Consider the following 22,379-nt stretch of genomic DNA (forward strand, 5'->3'; position numbering starts at 1 on the left):
CAAAAAATTCCTATATCTCTTTCTATGCGTGTGCTCCCTAAGTTCTCGCGAAATCATTTCTATACCAGGAAATGCCTTCATTCCAATTGTTCTCTGTACACCACGTGCTCGAAGCAGGAAGTACAGGGTATTTCATAAGTGATAAGATAAATAGAAAGATGATGATCCTAGATGAAAGAAATACGTCCAAAATATAAAATACAATTTTTTAATACTTCAGTCTTGAAGTATTAAAAACAAAGTCTAAATACAGATCAGAAATATTTCTAAAAAACTTCGATGAATTTTTTCACTGATCTGCTCCATCGATTACGAGATTCTTTCTATTATGAATCGCAATTATTTGAGAAAGAAGAGGAATGAATACAGTAATGAGCATTCATGGCCATGCTAGCAGTTCACATAGTTCTACGCCTCGACGAGATACCCGATAGTCATTTCATCGCGTTCTTTGTTCCGTGTTAGTTAAATCCCGTTAATTAATTCACAAACGCACAAAGTGAATTCCAAATCGTAGTCCACAAATTCCTATCCGGCTTGCGGTTTTATCCTTCCACGCGTTACAATACACGTTTAGTGAAAATTCAGTTGCAACAGCGCATATCGAGTAGAGAAAAGAGGGTGAAGGGGCAGGGGGGGTGAGGAGAACGAGAGAGGGCATTTGCTCCGAAAATACGCACTTCGAGTATGCATCAAAGGCACAGCCGGATGTGCATATTCAGTCGCCTACGTTAATTTGATTGTTCTGTTTATTTCTCGTAAATGAAATTAAAATAGCTCGACTCCTCGTGCCCTGCAGTTTTGGTAACGTTGAACAGGGGAACACGGAGATATAGAGACCAGGAGAGAGATAGGGCAAAGAGACAGGGAACAAGGGAAAAAGAGAAAGAGGAGGGAGGGGGGTAGGTGAACGTGGGGGCGGTGGAAGCTTATTGCGACTCCACCTTTTTAATTAAAGTTTGAAACTGAACTAGCGCATGCAAGAGGGTTCCCGTGGCCCCGAGCGAAGAGGAGCACGGCACATAAAATAGTCAAGTGTAGCTTTCTTCTTGGTCGAGCTCTGTCATCCTGCTTGTTTGACGTTCTTTCTATTATAAAATGAACGGTAACCAAGCAAGGCTCGCTTTACCTCGTTTGGTAGTGAAGTTCTGAAAGATTAATCATTTTATAACGCGTCTGGAAGTATTATTGCATTATACTATTCTGTGGATTTTCTGGGTTTATTTCTATTTGGAGCATTAGAAATTGCAACTGATCATGTCGAGATATAGAAAATGACTTTGCATAGAAATATTGTTTTTCTAGAATCCAAGAAGGAACTTCCAGTTCTACTTAGAATTACAGTTAACACTATAAATCTAACTAATCTTTCTTCGTACAATTTTATTTCACCTCTTAAAATAAAATTAAAGCAATAGCAAAAGAATAAAATGTAACAACAGATTGAAGGTTCGTGACTGGATTCAATATAAACACTGTTAAGTTATTCCACCTCTCATTAGAATCACCCAGCAGAATTTCAATTCGCACGTACATACCTACCATATTTTGCAAGATTAAACCGCTGCCTTATATTTATGAAGGAACAAACTTTCTACGAGCAGGCGAGTGTAATGCCTATCGTTAGCATACCAGACGAACCCGTTAGTTATGATGCCGTTTCGTTCACCTTAACGAGCGAGAACCGATCAATGAAAATTACCGGATAAATTAACGATCTCTGTTTCGCCGCGGTAACGCAACGATTACTCAACGGTGATGTATGAATAAGTGCAATTCGCACAAGTGTCCCGTATCTAATTCACCTTCATAAGCTTTATGGCAGTATTGTGCCGGAGCCTGGAACCACCATTAATTTCGCTAATGGTTAATCAATAAACAAGCAAGTTGCCAGGACTATGGGAGCTACTGCATGTATATACGCGTGTATTTCTATGGATTCGACTGATCCAGGAGAGAGGTCGAGCCACAAGAAAGGCGGCCACGATAAAGCTTTCTCTGTCCGCGGCGACGAGGGTGCAAGAAAATAGGCACCTGTTCGACCCGCTGTTGTGCGCACGAACCTTTGAATGCCAGGGGAAATGAGAGGCTCGGAGGGGAAAAAGTAGAAAAAGGAACGCGTGAGACCCGAGAATGTACGAGGAAGAGAAATTATCACGAAAGAGGCGCTATTTGTTATCAGCGAGAAGTAATATAATGGCTCATATGGTCGTTGATTGATGTTCCTGCATTTATACTCCTCGGTACAATTTATATTCGGAAGGGCATGCTTTAACCCTTTCAGATTGAATGTTCAGAAGATTAAACATCAACTTTCATGATAATGTGTTTAAGGCTTTTGTAATCTTCAGAAATTAATACTCGCAAAAAATTCAGGGATTTTCAATGTACTTCACAAGAGTGTATCAAACATTTGTTTAAATAATGGATCGAATCCAGGACCAAAAGGAGTGACTTTAGTCACTCTTTTACTGTGAAGAAACATCAGAACCCTTTGAACAGTGCCAGCTTTTTAAAATTACCTTCCAAGGAGGACAAATTCCTTCAAAGGACCAGTATTAAAGTCCATAGAGGGATTTTCGACCAGAGACTGTGCCACCACTGCTACCCTGTCTGGAAGAGTCTTTTGCATTAGCTTCGAGGGGTCCACGTTATACTGCATCGTTAGCCACCAAAATGACCACATGAATATCTACATATAATACGACACGTAATATGTACACTGAACCAGAATCAAAATTTATATTTAATAAAAGAATTCTACATTTGCCATACCCTTAAAGCCACCCTTTACTGTAATTTAGATTCTGTATCTTTCATTGATCGTCAGAGATACATTTCCAACCAATTTTTTGCATCGAGGGTGCAGAAGAACAAGCGTATTTAACTGGTTTAGTTTGCGATTCACGTTCCCGCGACAGGGAGAAGCAATTTTCGCCGGGTAGCTCGTAACGCGGACAAATGCAAACACGCTGATTGCGCGCGATTAATTATTTATGCGGCGGTCGTTTTATCGACGAGACGGAGAGGGGTCGATGGGAAAGCGTTATAACCGCGACGATTGCGTGAAACTGTTTCCGCGAAGTGCGTATTATCTGAGAAAATTGTCTGCAGAGTGGTGGAGAAATACAGGGAAACCGGACACGTGAATGGATCGCGAAAGGCCTTGCCAAGGAGTCGTTGACATGAAGTGTTATAAGCGGAGTGACGCGCAAGAGAGTACACCCGTCGCGCGTTGCATTAAGAGAATTACTTATCGCACGGAAGCAACTAGTAGCGCAGTTTCCACGTGGTCTTATGACAGCTATCATCTCGGGACGATTAATATCAGTCTGTACGCGAGCAGTGGAGACGTCGAGGTGATATGCACGGATTTCGAGAACGATTCGGGAATGTGTGCTCGACTCGATAGCTAAGGAAACTTCTGATGTATAGGGCGGGTCTGTGACGAGTGACTTGACTTGCGTTCTCGAAAATTACCATGGTGATTGAATTTGATTTCTTATACATGTGCTTTAGTTACAGAGTACATAATTATGGGTTGTGTGTTTTTGGAGCAATAGAGATGCCTGTAAGATCAAGACCCTTTTTGAATTTTTAATGGACAGACTGTATAAGGACCTGATGTTTTTGATAGTTTCGTGATAATTTAGGTTTAGATTATACATGTATGGAATTTTGTGTTGGTGAATGTGTTTCAGCGAAATTTATATCCTAATATTAGAAGACAGGTAGCTTTTATTTTAAACAACCTTCTCTACTTTGTTTGCAGAGTTATGAGAATTGTGAGAGAGTAGCTTCTGACGTGGTAGTAAACGTATACTGTACAAACAAGGTGTCACGAGACAACTGTTGCATGAAGTATAATAAACTCTGAATTGCAAGCGATATAAAGACATGTATAGCAGTCTGTTTCTTATTAATGGTACAGTTGCTTTATTGCATAAATGTTATCTCAAATATACCTATACCTACACCGGGTGTAGACTAAATTTCAGTAGCTCGAAATATTATAACGATATTATGTTACTAAAGCTTGTATATGTACAGTATTCTATTGCAAGAAAAATGTTACTTCTAAAACTTTAAAAAAATTTATATATTAAAAAATTAGAAATTATATTATTCTAATTTATGAGCCTACTCCAATATAGAGTACAACTGCTAATCCAACTTACGAGTGTTAAATCTGAATTTTCTATTCCAGATTTTTCTGAAATATATGAGATCTTATAATGGCGACTACAGATTAAAATTACTATCACATGTATATTTATTAAGCGAACAGACTACTCGGTCGTAAAATGTTCCTTAGAAAAATAAACGAAACACCTAGTTTTATCACTGGCCTTTAAAACTCCGTTTCTCCCTCAGTATACTCGAGCCATTTAAACAGGCGCGGTGTTTACTTTTCGATACGACACGACTCAAGGTTCAACACAAAAACGCAAAACGCGATTCACATTCTCTTAACTGTACTTTGTATCTGTCCCTAACATTACAAAAACTCTCAAAATACGAATTAGTCCAGAATACTCCAATAATCTTACTTAACCTCTTCGTAATCTTCCACTATTTTCGCGCAAGAATATCAAAAACTCTCAAAACACCATTCACGCTTCCATAACCTATACCATTTCCACACAATATTACCAGAAACTCTCAAGACACGATTCGCGCGCCCGTAGCCGTGCTTCGTATTTTCAATCCATCGACTCTGTGAATTTTATCCAAATGCCCATAGAATCGTAAAGTAACATTAAAACGCAAGTCATATTTACTCCCAGAGCCTATCGAAACGGAAGTTGAATTGTATCCTATAGAACTGGCAGCCGGCGAAGGAAACGCGTCGCCTAGCGCGCGATCAGAAATTCCGAGCCACGCGTGAGACCTGAAGTCTCTCGACCTGTCACTAACGAGTGGAACTACGTTTCCTCGTTGGTACGTGTTACGCGCGTGCACGTACGAAACTGTGGCCGCGAACGCGGACGAAGAAAGTGAAAAAGAATAGATCGATCACTCACGTTTGATGACAGCAACGGTGGTCCCTCGCCTTCGCGTGTGACAGCTCGCGTGGTATCGTTCGTTTCCTTTTCCTAGTCCCTTCCTGCGCACTTCCCTTCGCCGACAGGTTACCGTGGAATCACGCGTGTAACGTGCAACTTCGCCGCATGACACCGAGCACAGGTGAAACACTGGACAGTAAGCGTTGGAAATATTCACGTAGGATCAGGTTACAGTCGCGAGGGCTCGAGCGTGTCGCGTACAGTTTTCGCGCGTTTGAACAGACGAACGTGGGTACCGCCAATCGACGAAGGCAATGCGTACCCCGCGCGACCCCGTGACGAACTGAGGATCGCACTGGCGGCGCAGCGCCACCGTGACCCGTGGCGACACCGCGAACTAAACTGCCACCCGTATTGTATACAGCGCGGGCCCGCACCACGCGACCGCCGCGAACGACTGTCTTCCAACTTTCCCGAAGTTGTTCGTTCCTCTTTCGCGTTTTCATTTCACGTGACGCGATTCATCGGATCGTAAAACGGTGCGAATAATCTGATCTTCGTGATAGGGGTTTTACGCGTTTGCTGGATCTCCAGTGCGGATGAAATGGCCATCGAGGGTTGGATAGGGTTAAGTTCGCGCGAAATGGAAGATTAAAAGAAGCTGCGTTGGTACAGGTGTTTAATAGGTGAAATTTCATGTTATATTATATAGTGTTTTGTTAATTTCAGGGAAATTGTATGATGTTGAGAATATAATTAGTTGAAAAGTGTTCTGTATTTTAATAGAAATGTTTTAATATACCTTTATTGTAACGTAGACTGTGATCGGTTTGAATATTTCTTCCAGGCCTGTGATTGGCTGAAATTTGAACTGGCGATGCATCCGGGTTAGAGCAGAGCGCAAGATAGTTGATCGACTGTATAGTGAAGGTGATGAGGTCCGCTAATAATTGGGTATTTTGGCAGATTTATTTGATTATTAATGTAAGTTTTAGATTCTAAATGATATTCATTTGGAATATTTTCATAAGAATTGTTTGTTTGTGTTTGTAGATGCAGGAGTCGAGGAAATCTTAAGATTTAATGGTTAACTACTTGTTGGAGCAATACTGTGCTATTTGACGTGTTACATAACGATGCGATGCCATGATGCTTATAAGGTTAGTTTTATCATTTTTCCGCTCTTATAATGGTATTGTTGAATTTTCATTTTTTGACTGTATTTTATGTGATAAACTTAAATATGAATATCAAGGGGATATCAAGATTTAATTCATTTAATTTAAATGTACCTGTTTTTATTTTACTTTCAACTTTAAATTACATGAACAAGTAATAAAAGTAGTGTGATTTAATTCTATAGTATTTCGAACAAAAGTTATATTCAATTTCAAAGTTATATATAAAAGTTGCTATCTCATGCAATAAAATAAATGTATTAAATTAAATTCGTTCGTTAAATGCCCAAATTAAAATCGTTTTCAACTGATGATTAATTCATATTTCTGTATCTGTTAGATTGATGGGAATGTAATATCGTTTTTGTTGAAATTGTACTATACATTTTAATTTAATATCTTTATTCTTTTTTATTTACTGATTCACTCAATATTAAAATATTCACTGAACCATAAAGGACTAATTACATGAATAGTAGGTGAAACTTTTGATGCTTTTCTTTGTTATCAAAAAACCAAAAGATATTATGTATAAACAAATAATTTCCCTCAGATAGTTATTAAGAAATCTTGATATCTTCTTCATTTATGTTTTCAATGGTCATTACAACTAAGTATGTTTTTTTCTTAATTATATTGCAATTTTTATGAAGTATAATTTTGCATACTAATATATCTATACATATAATAAGTTAAAAGATATTTAATTTCATATGCAATGACGTAAGAAATCGTAAATTAAATAAATCTTGAAGTTTTACTTTATACTGCCGGCAGCTGTGGTGACCGTAATTTCTAGCTTTGAGAATTTCTCACGCTCATTCTATCATTATTTTATTCAGCCTAATAATTGTTACTGAATTTCTAATGAAGATGTTTATACATTAGGAAACAAGTTACGTGACATGTTGTGGCTATATTTCAAAGTTTGTTTCTTAATCTATACGTATTTTAATACTCATATAAGAAAGTGCCAGTTTTGAACATTTTTGCGCTTACCATTAGATCATGAAAATATTCATAAAAATCATACCACAGGCGTAACGGTCCGTTATCAATGTTAACAATGAAAAGTTTGGCAAATCGAGTACAGCATTTCCACAATTTTTCGAATATTTTTCTTCCCCAGTTTCGGTTTTTACTTTTCTCGTTCCCCTTTCGTAACATCGAGCAAATTTATTTTCGCGAAATACGATTTCACGACCAACCACAATTTTTCATTCTTCCTCCTTTTTTCAATGAATTTGAGTTACTGCACGGCACCGTCTATTACTACGTTCTCATGACTGTAACTTCGTATATACATGAAAGTGAACACATACGTCGTACACACGCCTCCTTTCTCGCGCGCGTTTTACGATTCCATGGTAGACCCTGAGGTCTGATTCGGTTCGTCTGGCGCGACGAATGTCAAACGTCGACGCGAACGTTCTGCAGTACTGTAAAGGAACGAAAGGACCGTATAAGAGGATTCCTTTCAAAGATGTAACCTTGGGACAGCTCGCACAAGGGATGTTTTGACATATTAAAATGGAGAAATATCAGACGCCTGGGACATTTATTTTCCCATGTGTAAATCCATTCTTGAGTATATGAGATGACTCACACATAAGTGTACCTACGAAGTTACAGTTTCATTTACATTCAGAAATTATTTGTAGGAAAATTTTTAATGCATTTCAACGAGTATAATATACAAAATTCGGAGCTTCTTTGATGGAGTACCTACGTAACAATTAAAAATTTCTTATCACTCCATATATAATTACTGCATACGTGTTGCAAAGAAAAAGTTAGACCTTAAACATTATTAATTTTCGCTTCTATTTTCCTTTTTCATAACGAAAGATCCAGAATATGAGCGGTATAAGAGTCCCAAATTAATTAAAAATTTCTCCCTTCGTAAATAATAACATAATTCAGCATTTCACATGCAATATTCACGCTCGCGATTGCATGGCCGTTTCTGAAACGTCGGTAAGCGTCGCGGCAACGCGACAGAGAACAATATCGTACGTCCATGAATCAAGCGTACACACTCGTGATATTGCTCCCTATTGCCTTGGCGTGCAGGATAATGCAAGTCGATAGTACGAAATCACTTCAGAGAATCAATCAAGGGACGTGTCGCGGCCGACTGAACGTGAACGTAAGACAGACTTGTACAGGATAAACGATCTTGCGTTCGACATATAGTACATGTGTCTCCACTCGTATGCAATGCGTCGCTGAAGCACTTTAAGCGAACGCTGACCTTACAACGTATAAACCTCTAATCCCATTTGACTCGACGAGCTGTCGTCTTTGACAATTCCTCTAACTCGTTCCAAGAAGTTTCTCTACCGCTGCGCCGTCTTCGCGCGTGAAATCAACTGTTCACGCGAACACATCCCTGGTGCTATGAGATCACTGGGTTACGGCTGTAAATTAACGATTAGACGCTTCGATTTAAAACGCTGGCGCACTTTCGTTACGCAACATGGCTCGATTACGAAAGGACGTGAATTAACCCTTTTAAACTCGTACATAGATAGACTTTAATGTGTTCTTCTCTAGTGTGGAAATACTAATTTCGTTGCAAATTCTGATTGAAAATTTAACTATCTCTGAGGTGATCACAAGTAGTGTAGCGGCATTAAAAATTTATTTATGGGTAAAGAGTATAGATGCAGTTTAGTGAAATGGTTGAGTTTGCATAATGATTTGGATCTTGAAAGTGCATAGACATGTGCATGTACCTATATAGAAAAATGGTTTTTTTAAAACAGGGAAATTGTATTTTAACAGTATACTTAAGATTACCTACCCTATATCTTCGCTATTATTCTCATAACTACTATAGGCTACATGTGATAGCTTATTCTTCCAAAAATATTGTGAACACAGTATTTGTGTGTACTTCTCAAAACCTAAACGTACATGAATTTCTTAATGGTTTTCCTTGTCAGCAAGCTCGAAATTACAGACTCTAAGTCCACTTTTGAAAGTTGTTCATTTAATCTTCAGAGTAAACGCGATACCATATGTTCCAGTGCAGCGGAAGTCCCCACAGTGTACGAAAATCTGTACAGGCTTCCTGGACACAAATCAGTCTACAGGTTTAACATTGTCCTTTGTATCAAACTAAGTTTAGGGAGTTCCTCAGTGTTACGGGCTCATTGCGCCAAAGCAGGTTCCGTGGCTCGCGCATGACACAATCGGAAACGCGAAATAAGATTTTCACAGAGTAATTTCTTCCTGATAAGTGGCCGGAGAGTTGAGCTTATCCGGCAGCTGGAAAAAGGAGAAGCCGGAATTGTTTCTACGAAGTACGCCGTCATTACACCCCCCACCCCTTCTTCCGGGAGTTTAGATTTAGTGGCGCGCGGAAATAAATGCTTTCGGTGTAGCGAACAACAAGAATCATTTTTTACGACCCTGGCAGGACTTATCCGGCTGGGAAAAGGCGCCTCGAGTTTTCTTGTGTTTTTGGCCAATTGCGTGCTATTGATTAAAAGTGGATTCATCCGACGGTGCAAATTGGATGAAATTTTTTATTTCGACACTTGACACGACAGAGTTTATTACGTTGCTTTAATCTTAACGAGTAACTTCTAGAAAAATTTAAAGTCCTTTGCTGTACCGTTCTAATTTCTTCTCTAGAAATTTTCATTCGTTAATTTGAGTGTGGATATTTGATTATTATGTAATAACTTTGTCGATAAAATTGCCAATCTTTAGTAAATTTAAAGCTTAGGGAGAGTCTTCCTAAACCCTTCTCTTTTTTTCAGAATGAGATATCCAATATTAATTTCTGATACGATAAAAATTTGGCTCAATTTTTTCTTCCTTTGTAGCATAGACCGTGTATGCAGTCTCGTATATTCAAACATAAAATCTTCCTCTATGGTATATTACAAAATGATAGGATTTGTTAAATGCAACAGATGAGTATTTGTTTCCGCGTATTTTCACGGTAGATGAAAATACCGATATTGCAGATAGTACGCATTATTCAAGAGCTTAGCAACGCAAATTTGTAAATGTCAATAACCATTGTTCGAAATCTGTAACACCATAAAATCCACGTATGTAGATACTTTCCACTTGCGTATCAAATTGTAATTTTACATGTAGTCATTCCCTCTGCTGAATTTTAACGAAAAAAGAAAAATATAATCAACTTTTTATTTAAAATCGTGCACATATACTTCATTAGTTTATCATGATTTATAATTAATGAATTACACCTGTGACATAATTCTGCAGTGCTATTACTGTAACAAGTGTTTTAAATTCTATCATCCTGAAACACGTCCTGTATATTTAAATAATTCTCCTCGTTGCGTTAAATTAGCAATAAAAATGAATCTTTACATAGAAATTTGTATTCTTGAAGGACGGAAACGATTAATCATTACTACATTGTTCCTTCTCGTCTCGTCGAAACTTATCGCCCCTTTAAAATCGTAGAGCTTCAAAGGCGAACCCGTTGCGCCGTTCGATGTTTTGTTATGCCATTAATAACCACTGTCTCGTTTCTCGGTAACGGGCTTTCTCAATTAATCTATGTTACGAATGTACGGAATGGCGAGGGGGAATGTAAAAGCTCGAAAATTAATATTAACGCGTCGGGGCAAGAGAAAGCGACGTATCTGCAGACTGCGAATCGATATTTTACCGTGGCCCGATGTCAATGGCTAATGAAAACGTCGAATAATCCGATACACCGATGTAGATAGCCCACGTATCGCCTCGGCCCCGATATTTTTGTGTCAGAGATACTTACATACATTCTGCGAGCTGATTCCGCTGACCATACACGTTAGGTCAACAAATTGGATTTACAGGCCTTGGCCTGTGCTCATTCCCCAGCGAATTTCATAAAATTTAACCGCACGTATGTGCCGCCTATGCACCACTTCAGTTTGCCAAGTCAAAATTTTAGCAATTTTGTTGGACTACAAAAAGAGCGTGTATGGTATTTGAAGATAATTCATATTTTACATCCAGAATGATGAAAATGAAATATCATCAATTTGTACCTCGTCTACAATTTCAAATATTTGCATATTAGCACGTCTGTAATGGGGAAATGTCGACTAAACGGTAGTCATTTATCAGTGAAAATTAACAGATAGAATACCATGCTACCCTGAAAATGAATTCTCATATGAGAATTCCGTGTCAGTCATGCAGTCCAAAATAAAGCAAAAAGTAATCAGCTAATCGAATCTAACCATCCATCCCTCTTTCATCGAAAGTTAATATCGTTCATTATCTCCTAACAGAAACCATCGTTTCTTTCCAATTTTGCCATCGACTATCAAAACGTCATAGGTATCTAATAACCATGTCCGATTATCAATTCCCTCTGAGAACTCTTCGACAGCAGAATCCATCGAACAGTTCTATTCCAGCTTTGCGATTGAAGCGTCATCAGCGACGTTCTCTTGTCATTCCCGAAACCAATAACCCACATAGGATCGATGCGTGCTCATACTGGCCAAGAGCCGAAAGTAGCATGAATTAATCCTAACCAATCCCGATCGATTTGCTGGGCCACAGTGATCCCAGATGTTTCTGTGCATTTGTGCGGATGCACGACTCCTACAATTCGCGGACAGTGGAGCGACCAGCTTTCTGGCTTCTTCGTGGACAGAGACAGCCACGGTCGACGGATTCGACCGAATCTGGCCGATTTCGTGTAACCACTGCCGCATAAGTAATAACATCGCGATATAAACGCAAAATACTTGGCTGGCGGGCGGGTACAGGGAGAGTGAGCCGCGGTGAGGGTTGACCTGGCAGCCGGATCGATCCACTCTACGTAGAACCTAGCCTCCTCTTTCACGTTTGTACCCCTGCGCCGCGCCTGCTTGCGCTGATGCCAGCCACAAGGTATCCGCGTTTTACTTCCCGACATTTCGTCTATCCAGCCGAAATCCTGCGCCGCCGATATTTAGGGCAAATATTTCCGTTCTAGCGGTCTAAAGGCGCAAAGGTAGCTGGACTGCGTCCCTCTGCTGTCGAGGACAATGTTGGGGGTGTAAGTGGAGGTCGATTTGGAGAGGATACGCGGCGACTGTTATAGGTAGCGGGTGGAGGAGTGGTACTGCTTTTTAGGCTGAAGGTCAGAGGGAGGTGGACCTGGAAATTAGCACTTTGATGACTGCTGATGTTTATTCATGTTTTCTGGGAGTTTAGTTATGATTGATAGGGATCTACCAGGTATTTACTGTCGCTGTTTTGGATGAGGCTTTAAGTCTAATGTATTAGTATCCTCAGTTCTCGGGATCTTATCATTTAAGTATCGGGACATATAGATTTAAGTCGTTCATTTTTCTGGGGCATTTGACATTTTCAATGTTTAAGTATTGGGACATTTATCTTAATAGTCGAAGAGTCGAAGGGAAATTCGTATCTACTTCTGCAGCCAAAAATAGAAGGACACTCGATAGTTCGAAAACGTAAATTTGAAATCGATTCCCCGAAACCGTCGCTATTCGATTTTCCAACCAAAAATGGTACCATTTGACAGCTTTCAATCGTATTCCATCTCAAAATAACCGTATAAAGTTAGCATTGTCCTGTCGAGCAGAACGAACCAGAAGAATAGTGGAGGACTTCATACGGAAGTTCCAGCGTGAAATTTTCAAATCGATTTAGGAAGTTACTCGACAAAAGAGAGCGGAACAAAAGTTTCCTTCCACCTATGAAATTTTCAGCTTTCGAAGGAATTGACGTTTCCGCGCCGCAGGCGACCGGACAAATACATATTTTAGAAAAGAATTCGACCAAGTTCGGTCGGAAAGACGTCCTATCCACTGGTTTGGCATCGATGTCGGTTACAGGACGATTCGTCGTCCCTGTATCTGATGGCACCGACGTACATTCTGTCTATCCGCAAGGACTGCTCCAGATATTCTGGCCAAACATTCCAATTAGCTCAACTGGCTGCCATTGAACCGCAGAAAAGGATCGAATTCCTTCTGTGGTGGGACTCGTGGGTTAAGACTCCTTCGAAATCGTGGCGGAACAAGAGATCGCGTGCTCCATGGGTCATGCGTTATTTAACGAATTTTCATCGCACCGAGGGAAGAAGGAAATAAAGCTACTCGACCTAATTCGCGACATCCGTGAATTGCGCGGCGGAGTCGACCAGGGTTATGAAAAGAGTTGAAGTGCCGATCAAAGAGCCATGGTTATCGAATTAAACTTAAATTAGATTCGAAAACGAGGGTAAATCATTCTTACGATAGACAGGAAACAAGCGCGGTAACTAGAATCCATTATGGCCACTTGATGGGATATAAACGATGGTCCCAGAATACTAACACATCCAAGAGAAACGTCAGTCAAGGATCATATATAATACGTGGATCGTCGTTATTCAGTGACCGACTTCTCGATGACGGGATAGAGTTGCCTGTCTCCATCCTACGGACTCCCGGGTCTGCGAATTCTAATGAAACGTCGTCGGTCCTCTCAGATTCTCTGATTCTTTCCCCGACAAGGGGGCAGGGATGTTTAAACGGCCGTTTCAATTAGCGCGTTTTCTGTCCTCGGTGTAATTGTAAAGCCTTTGACGGCTAGTTTCCAGCAGGTCGTAGCACAATTTCAAATCCTACGGATCCCTTGCTCTCATTGCTACAAGGCGCAGGGAGAGAATGGGATTCCCTTAAGCACCGGAACTACTTTAGGATCCAAACTCCTGTTGGCTTCTGAATTGTTTAACGTCTGGAAGCAGAAACCTGACCTACATTCGTGCTCGCATTAAATATAGAGCGGTGCTTCGTCTAAGAATGTTGGCCGAGAATGTGTCGCTTCTATCAGTGGACGGTTACGTGTAGAACGTGTCTATTATTGCTCACTTTGCGCGGTTACGTGTCTTCGTGACGGAGATTCAACGCGACTAGCATCGACAGGTTATTTCTGAAAGGGTGCCCTGTGGCTGTCTCGACGATGAGGGGGTTTAGATCCGCATTACTACCGTACAAGGGCCGCGATTACTGTACCCGACGTGACTATAATGTCCGCATAATGCCGACTAGATGGACGATCATGCCTTGTTACCGTCCTGCAATCAACCTGATGTCAATAGTAGACGAGGCTGTCTTGACAACTAACCCGTTCATTCCGTGCAGGTGTTCTTTCTGGTTATGCATGGCATTTTCTTATATCTGTGGTAAATTAGTAACAATCTGAGATAACTACGTGACTGCAGACTTGCAAAGTGGGCTTTGACTTATGTAAGGCGAACTTGATTAATTCTGTGCAAATTGCAATTTGCTGGATCGATAGGTTTCATCCAAGCTATGTTGTCATGTAAATTACGATAGTGGCACACGGTATTTTCAGATATTCGAATAATGTAGTTTAGGAATTTGCAGAGATTCGTTAATTTTAATTTCAATAATGTAGGATAGATTTTCAGTGATTCACTGACCGCAGCAAATTAATGTGTAAATATAAAATAGGATAAAAAAATAAATTGAAAATATGGAATCAAATTTTTGGATATGGCTGTTCAGTTTATAAAAAAATAACTTGTATATTTTAGTCGAGTAGGTGTGCACTGAAGCACAAGTTTAATAAAAATATAGAGAGTGAAGGGAGCGCTTTTACTTACAGTAGATAGAGTCAGTGGTGGTCAGACCGAGAGTGTCCCTATGACCGTGTACGCTCACAGCGGCCTAAACTCCAAACCCAATCTTCCTAAAAAGCAGCGTGATACAAAAAAATGTTCATACTTTTATATAGAATTGCCACCTTTCCTCGCATGTGTATCCATTTCCGTGAACCCTACATAAAACACTGAATTCAGAAACAGAGTAACATGTTCATCGGCGTAAGACGCTTATCGTTAGCGCCTCTTTCATCGTAATCAATTTCTCTGTATCAGCAATCGAATAACAAATCCGATGAAATCATCTAGCCCAACGTATCACTTTAAAACGTTAAACTTAGCTTTTGGAGAAACGCCAGTCCGCGTAACCTTTCGCATACAACACCGTTTAGTCATTTCATCGACCAATTCCGACTAAATTCCGTCCTCCCCTCTTGCGCGTCCGCTCGATCTCAATTTAATTATATAATTGAATAAAGCAAACGCGTGACACACTCAATAATTTCATCGAGGCTGATAATTAAAATCCAGCCGGTATATTAATTACGCAGCTCGGGCAGGACTCGTTCCGTGCTTGTTCGGCCGAGCCGAGCGGGAAAAGAGGGAAGGAAAGACGTCTGGTGGAGGAAAACCGAGACAGACACCGGTGAGACGAGATAGACGACGGAGGCTTCGTCCGGACTTTACCCCGTAATATTTCGAAGGGTTTTCCCAATGGGATCATCGGTGATGGTTGAAGGGAGACCAGGACAGAAATAGAGCAAGAAAGAGGGAGGAAGAGGCGTAACAGGGGCAAGGAACGATCCATCGGTTGCCGGGCGTCGAAAAGGGACGTCTCTTGTTTCGCGCTTGGCGCATCCTTAAAGCCTCGTGTATCCTGCTACGGCACGAGCTGGCACCAACTAAGGTGCCGCGAAACGACGAGGTGTTCCCCGATGTAGTGGGTGTAGCAGGGTGAGACGAACACAACAAGGGGTCGGAACATTACACCCACCATCCCCCGTTCCCGCCTCCTGTGTGGCGTAAGCGCTGTTTATGGAGACCGCAGGCGGCATCTCCCGTCGAGCTTAGCGTTACTACTGCGCCCAGCCAGCCTCGGTTACGAGCGAAGGGATTTTCTGCCGGATGAGGATACCATCTCCGACAGTCGCGCGGGCTTCCCTGGCACCCCCTTTCGCGTCCGGATCTCGGTTTAATGTAGAAAAATAAGCTCGTTCGACGTGCATCCTGCGCGCCGCGGCGTCGCGTGCGCCGCCGGGATACAACCCAGCTTCGGTTCAGATGAATTTGAATATTCGCGCGTGTCGCGCGAACGTGGTATCGATTCACCCGTCGCCTTCGATATCCATCGAAATATGTGCTCCTTTCTATTTTTCTGAGCTAATAATACCAGAAATTTATAAGCTGAAGAAGAAAAGAGGGAACATTGGTATGAAGTTACTGAAACTTTGGGACATGAAGAAAATCTCGCAAACATGGTACTTTCTCGCTAGAATATTTCGAAATTTTCGAAAGTTAGGATCTAGTATATCACCCATTTATTTATGGTGAAATATATGAGCTGAAAGGTATACGACTATGGGAAGTGTGTTCAATCGTAACATATGCAGATTACGGCTAATAATCTGAACATATGGATTGCCAGTGTGTGCTGAACTCAGATTTGAGAACTTTATTTTTTCTTCCTAATATACCTACCTACATCAGTCTACATCAAAATGGCTGGAGAAGTATTAAATTACGAACTACTATTCTTTACCAAAAATTTAATCAACATACAGAGAAAGAAATGACCTGACCTCAGCAGAGATAAATGAATATCTACATTCCTCTAAGAAACATATTTCCCTGCAACAAAATGATATCACACAGTTTTATAGTTGGGATAGACCTAAATGAACAAACGAGATTTACGAAATAAACGTCAGAAGTAAATGCTACCAACGCAAGGAGTATACGACAGGAGATAACGAAATTACAGGAATATTGTCTTATTAGATAGGAAGAAAGAAGTACTCAGTGGGCGAATTTCGAGGCTGGTCATGTTCTAAAAAATTATACCGAGCCATTCGTGGAACGGTCCTCGCATTGTGCTCCCTGACGTTTACGTACGAGTGTACTCGAACGGAATGGTTGCATTACGCTGAATGCGTGCCCTTTAGCTCGGCGATTTAATGCAACCATCTCGAAGAACGCGGGCAGGAAAAAATGACAGGGGCGAAGGGTGGGTGGAGCGGTAACGAAGAAACGGAGAACACGGGGTGCGGGTCAGGGGTCATCGTGGAACGGAGAGTGACGGAGGGTGAAGGACGGCCAGGTGGATTAAAACATTTTTATTCCTTCTTTGTTTTCCCCCTTTTCCCGTACGACCAGGACGTCGCTTAAGAGGCATTGTTTCATGACCACTCAGAGGACGGAACCCAAAAGCCGGAGGCGCTATCGCATGGACTCTCTTCACCTTTCGCTGCTCACTCGACCCTCTGTTGCCTCTCGAGAAATTATTTTTCTCCACGGACAGGTGAGACGCGTACTACGAGCGAGATTGGACAGACGTCGGCTCTCACGAAATACAAGCTACCTGATAGAAAATAAGAGAACCGAGAAGCGGAAAAACGTAGCCGGGGCCGCATACCGAAAGTTCAGCGAAAACTATTTGAAGAGAACAAATTCTGTTTTCGTCGTTTCGATCGTGCTGCTTCGTTTCTCTCCTGGTTGACGGTTTGTAATTATTCGGGAAATGTAATGCTTCTGAAAAATATATTGGTGATGCTAAAATGCTGAACAATATGAAGAATAAAAATATTAACATACTACAATGCAGCAAATTATAACAAAAGGCTGATAAGCTACTTGGATGCTTATATCTAGAACGTCGATTCACATAAGATTTGAGTGTATACACGCAAACAGTTATATATTAATTCCTCCATTCATTATACTTCATCTTTTCATCCCCTTTCGCTTGTAATACGTCCGACCTCACCCTTTCCATTCGCTACCTCGAAAATAAGTTCGAATCTTAAAGTCCTGTTTGAAGGGAGCATCGCCACGGCATTTGCTCCAATTAGTAGCCCTTGTTGGACTTAATACTCATCGCGCAGCTGAAGCCAGCGAATGACTCTTCTTAAATCGCCGCGCGACCGAGTTCAAAAGCTCGACCGGAGGTTTTCAGGCTCGGTCACCCACCGAGCTAGATTAAAAGCTGCGCGGAAGCTTCCTACCGTTTCCCTCTGGTTTCTCTCTCTTCAGCCCGGTCCTCCACCCTCGAGTTTTTTTTTTGTTTCGACGACTGCGATATCTAACTGTAGATAAGAGGCTTTCGCCTTTGAAGTCCTTCACTTTTCCAACTTGTAATTCTTTCATTAACGTACTTTGCCTTCCGTATTTTCACGTTTGTGGCCAAGCAAAACCGTGGAAACCACCGTCGTCGATGTTGCCTATCCACCTGTGTATTTAAAGACAGAAAATCTTTAAACTGAATTTCCCTCAGCCTCGGTTCTCATACCACTGCGACCCATTCGATGCTTTCCCCTCATTTCTTGTCACGTTTTCCTGGACGCTGTTAATTTCTCGGCTTTAACCGCGTCCAAGGAAAATCCTTAGAATTCCACGAGGGCCATTTGGTCCCTGGACGATACGTAAAAAAGAAGAATTAGTATATTTCTGCATGGCGGCGGGCAGGGCTTCTGTGCGGAGGCTCGAGTGTCTGGCGTTGGTGAGTCGATTCACGGGCGAGGGACGTCGTGAGGGGTGGTTGGTGGGCTCAGGTGTTTCAACCGGTATACCGTGGCATAGCGGGGCAAAGTGGTGTGGTCGATATGACTGAAACTACCCCTGGTGTGTCCCCCTTCGATCCCCTCTATCAGACCCACCTCCCTTTTCCACCTATTCTGCACCCTCTCTCTTTTACTGTTCCTACGTACACAAGCCACTCTTGCGCCCGTCCTCCTTCGCTCGCCTCTGGATCGTTGCCCCGCGATAGCACTGGCATTTATGGAATGTTGTTTGATAATATTTAAACACGTTGAATATTGACGATCTTCGGCCACGTGACCGTTTAAATTATTCGATGGTGGCTCGCGATCCTAGGAATTTACGGCCACCTGCCAGGTAGCTCCGTGTGTGGAGTGAAAAGGACACGTGATGGGAATTTTATTTTTGGTGCTTACGTTGCGTATTCGAGGCTATTGAGGCTACATTTTAGGATGAGTTACACAGTAACCGCTTTTAGAGGCATATGGCTAATAATTTAGGAAATATTGCTGCATGCACCTACAGTACCGCTCATAAGTATTCGAACAGTGTCACATGTTGAGAAAAATACAGGTTTCTTTGTAGTAACCGATATGTATTCTTTACATTTGTTTCGCATTTCTATTATATCTCAAAATTACGTACCATAATTACAGAAACTGTATTTTTAACAATAATTAAGGGTTAGTTTAAGCAATGAATATCAGTTGGTACTAATAAATCTGTAATTATCCAAACTTGATAATCTATTTTGAAATACATTTAGAAGTGCTTATATTTCCCAGTGCCTTAATAGCTACCTGTCTCGAAAACGGGTCGAGAAACAGCATCGTGTTCGAATTCGGTCGGCGAACAACAAGCAACGTAGAAAAGGGTAATCAGTTTTCCTCAAAGTACCTTTTCATCACGGCTGAATTTGCGCACTGGGCCGGAATTAATTTCATTGCGGGAATCGGTGCAATTTTCATGCACGTGTAAAACGCCGAGCGATGTTTGACCCCCCTCGGTCCGTACGGGAGAATTATGCTCCCGGGGAATTGACTTTACAGTCAGTGCACTTTTGTTCGTTTCGGTGAATGAGGTTCATTGATCGAAGTCAATTGTTGCCTCGCGCGAAAACATTCGAGCTCATCGGCCAGGGTCTCCTCACTGTGAAATTCTATGAATCTCAAAGAAACTCGAGAAAATTTGCGATCCCAAGCGACTCGCGATACGATTTCACGCGGCGAAACGTCTCGAATCGGCTTACCAGCCGTTCCCCGATAGACCGAAATCATAACTTTTCAACGAAGGGCCCCTGTATTAATCTAATAATCCCGAATAATTCGATCTAATCTGCGGCTGTCTGTCAGTTAACTTTCTCGACGGTGCCGACTACAAGAGTGCTAATTAAATGATTCGATTAAGGCCGCGGAAATCAAGATTCCCCGCCGCGAACTGGGAAATTCAAAATGAGCCTGGCCATTTATCGCCTGAATTTTAATCGACCCGAACGCATCAGCGTCGCCGCCATTTTCCAGCGTTTTTTTCCTTGCCTCTCGATTAACGATATACCCGTGCACAAAGGACCGTATTCCGAAATTAATCGGAATACCTTTCCACCGTGCGCGCGACGTCCGTGTAATATACAGTTTCTCTCGTGCAATTAAATAAAACCCTTTTTTACCGCGGTGTATAAATGCAACCGATCGTGTCAGCGATAAAAAAGCTTATTAGTCGCACGTGCACGGCTTCTTGCTGCAGGAGCGTCCCCTTAAAAAGGGGCCAGGGCATTTACGGCTGATATTGCGGGCCCGTATAAATAATGACTTTGCAGTCACCGTCGGCGGGCAGTAATTAGCTTTGCTCCGCGCGCGGGAGCGAACAGAGAGAAAGGGCTGCGAATTGTTAAAAGGGGGTCGGGCAAAAATGTGTCGCATAATGAGCCTCTAAACGGGCGACTTTCTTGCCTCGCCGACGATGCGTCTCCCCCTAGCGTTCCTATCGATTCATCAATTTTCCAGGGTTAAGTAGCGGACAATTAATATTCATATTTCCACGTGGGAAAATTCGATACGTTCGAGCGGTCTTTAACTAATGAAAAACGAACACGCAACCCACACGTGGTCCCAGATTTCTCCCAAGTGATAAATGGTATTCGAGAGATCATAGAAGGTGTCAAATCGAATTAAGGCGTGGACTGAAACGAAGCCAGAAATAATATCGATTGAACGGTATCAGGGCAGCGTAGTCGGCGCAACAGACAGTATAGATAAAGCTAAACGCCCTATGACTGATGGCCACCGAATGAAAAGCAGAATACCAGACGGTACCGCAACAAATCGAAAATATGATCCAGGGTCCAATCGGGGATTAAGGTCTACCTCTTGATCCGAGCGGCAAACGAGCAAAGAGCATCAGGGATGAAAGAAACACTTTGATAACGCCACTTACGCGTTCACTGTATTTCAGAAAGCGAACTTTATAAATGAGCCTGAGCAAAGTGATCCACGTTAGCGGGGCCAGAGAGGACCAGTCGGAGATGAAAGGCGAGTCGGTCGTTTTTGATATAAAGAGACCCAGGAAAGGAGAAAGAAAGGCCAGAGGAGGCGGATGTACAAAAGGAAAATTCTGAAGCTGGCCCGTGCCCCTATCCGTGGACCTTGCCTACCGACGTGCTGGACAATTCGGGTGACTTTAATATGCACCCCAGAAATTGAATTCTCTCCCCTTGGTTTTCGCCCGCTCAGTTCTCTCCTTCTCCGTGCCTCGTCAAAGCGGTTTCGAGTACGAGAGCGGAACGCAGGTGCAGCGAGATCTGTAATATGGGCTTAAGAACACTCGGTGATATTGACGGATATGGGCGCCCCGCGAAGGGAAATGCCAGCATGTTACCCTCCACCATCCCCTTAGCCACCGCGGGGGCTGCTGAAAATGCACGGTGTGTGTATTCGCAACAGTGACTCACTGCACTCGCGCAGTGGGTGTTTTTCTCATTCCAGCCGATCATAAAGTCTTATTCTTGCGGCTTAACGCGGAGAGGTATCGCGAGGGGTCGTTGGGGGTGTGACCGCGATAGGGGGGCCAGTTTATCCGATGACCGTGTAATCCATTATTGCCTCTGCCACTTTCGATGACGTGTACCGCAGGAATTTCGAATTAATCTTACGGCCCGTCTAATATCGCGCCTCGTACACTCGTAAACTATGTAAGGGGTGTTTCGAGTGAATCGGCATAGGGGAACATGTGTGGCCCATGGTTTATGGTCGTGTCTGAGGTTTTACTGTAGTTCTTGGTTTCGTTAAAATTGGGGGTTGATGAACTGGGGTGATATGAAAAAGTTGAAATATGGTAGTGATTTTGTAGGACTAGTCAATATGTGGAGGTACTTCTGAAAACTGAAACAAGTAAAAAGTCTCTGCAATTTAAAAATTAAGAAACTTAAAGTTTGAAATTTTGGAAGTTTGAAAATTTGAAAATTTGAAAATTTGAATATTCGAAAATTTGAAAATTCGAAAATTTGAAAATTCAAAAATTTGAAAATTCGAAAATTTGAAAATTCAAAAATTTGAAAATTTGAAAATTTAGATATTCAAATATTTCTGAAAATATGAGCAGTAATTTTGCGTCAGTGTTTCTTTTTTCTATCTGATATTATTGTGTTAACGCTACAAACTGAACACCCGTTATACAGCACGTTGCCAAGAGGTTCGATAATCTCTTTCCTCCATACGCGTTCTGTTTACCGTGAAAACGAAAGGAGATCGGGTATAAACGCTGTGTAGGGGAGAATTAACACTCGTCAGAAACGGAATAGCCGAGCTTTCCGCTCGGCGTGGTATTGTTTTATCATTT

General features: G+C 41.8%; 1 protein-coding gene across 1 annotated transcript in view; it reads right to left on the reverse strand.

Moving 5' to 3' along the window:
• LOC143188122 (discoidin domain-containing receptor 2) overlaps positions 1-5,138 on the reverse strand; it is a 144,248-nt gene extending 139,110 nt beyond the window's left edge. Inside the window, exon 1 of the mRNA XM_076392192.1 lies at positions 5,025-5,138. The gene's annotated coding sequence lies outside the window, so the exon portion shown is untranslated. The remainder of the gene's footprint in view (positions 1-5,024) is intronic.
• Positions 5,139-22,379: the final 17,241 nt, after the last annotated feature.

Source organism: Calliopsis andreniformis, chromosome 2 (genome assembly GCF_051401765.1).
Source record: "Calliopsis andreniformis isolate RMS-2024a chromosome 2, iyCalAndr_principal, whole genome shotgun sequence".
NCBI classification, from domain to species: Eukaryota; Metazoa; Arthropoda; class Insecta; order Hymenoptera; family Andrenidae; genus Calliopsis; species Calliopsis andreniformis.